Below are 1389 nucleotides of genomic sequence, written 5' to 3' on the forward strand. Positions count from 1 at the left end.
AGATTTGTTCCATGAAATTTGCAATTGCCACAGTTCTTGCAAGAATATTTTTGTTTGAATTGCGACTGGTTCAATGAGTCTGAGGGGGTTAAAGATCTACAAGATCTGCTATAATATCCACTCGGTGACATGTCGACTTGAAATCTCGTGAACCGTGTATCGAAATATGTCCGTTTCCGATTCCCAGAAAAGACCAAGAGTCTCTGAATCTCTTTCTGTGATTACTTGAACTCTTGGTTGAGATTTCGTTGCTTGCAATATACGTTTATCATTGGTGGCCCATTTACAAAGTTCCAGAAATGAGGCACATAAATAAAATGCAGGATAAGCACGTTTTTAGGTCCTTCGCTTCTAATATGGAGTCTGTCCCGGTTAAAATATCATCTACGTAGAAGTCCTGTGTGAGTATGTGTTAAAACGTTCGTGTTGCCAGAATGGGAGCTGATGCGGTTCCGCAGGTGATCGTATTGAGCTCGTACCTTTTACTCGGTATTGAGTTGTCTTCGCACAATAAAATTCTCCGATACTTGCGATCCTCAGCTTGTACCAGGAAACGTACCAGCTTGTACCACAAAAAGAACGTATCCATGTTTTCGCAAGCGCAATAAAATAGCTAATAAATCATCTTGGATCTACTACCTGAGCGTCATCCATCGATAATCCTGGCATAGTTTTTGCAGCTGCATAGAAAACCACGCGTAATTTGTACGCTGTACTACTGCTGGTCTTAACGACCGCGTGATGTGGTAAATAGTAGTAGGTTAAGTATCTTCTTCATTTTCGGGGATTTCAGTTATGTGACTGGTCTTCGCATTCAGTCATAAAATTGAAATATTCCCGATGGATATTTTGCTATTTTTTCAATTTGCGTTTCAAATTTAATAATTCTCGTCCGGCTTGTAATCGTTATTCCCCTAATTCCTTGTTATCCTAACGGATTATTAAACGGAATCTTAAATATATATCGTCCGTGTTATGTTATCCGTAATCCGATTTGCTGATAATCTGTCGTTCTGGGTAATGTTCCAACTTCCAAAACCTAGCCATCTAGTCGTGCAATTGTTGGTTGGTCACTATGTGACAACTTGTGCGCCCTTGTGAGTTGTGACCCACAACGATCCAACCGAATTGAATTTTTTGAAACGACGGAAGGTTTCGTCCTAATGAATGACATTCGATACATAATATATCTGAGAACAAACCTGCCCCAATTATCATATCAGTTTCTCCTGGTCGATTATATTGGGGATCTGCCAACACAGAATTAGTTGGAATGGGCATTGATGATGAGTCAATGGCAAGGTTAGGAATTTTGTCCGTGATCTTCGATAGTGCGTGGCATGTAATTAACTTATCGAGTTCGTTACATTTTGAAATGATGTTTACGTT

The sequence above is a fragment of the Habropoda laboriosa genome, unplaced genomic scaffold (assembly GCF_001263275.1).
Source record: "Habropoda laboriosa isolate 0110345459 unplaced genomic scaffold, ASM126327v1 scaffold1387, whole genome shotgun sequence".
Taxonomy (NCBI): domain Eukaryota; kingdom Metazoa; phylum Arthropoda; class Insecta; order Hymenoptera; family Apidae; genus Habropoda; species Habropoda laboriosa.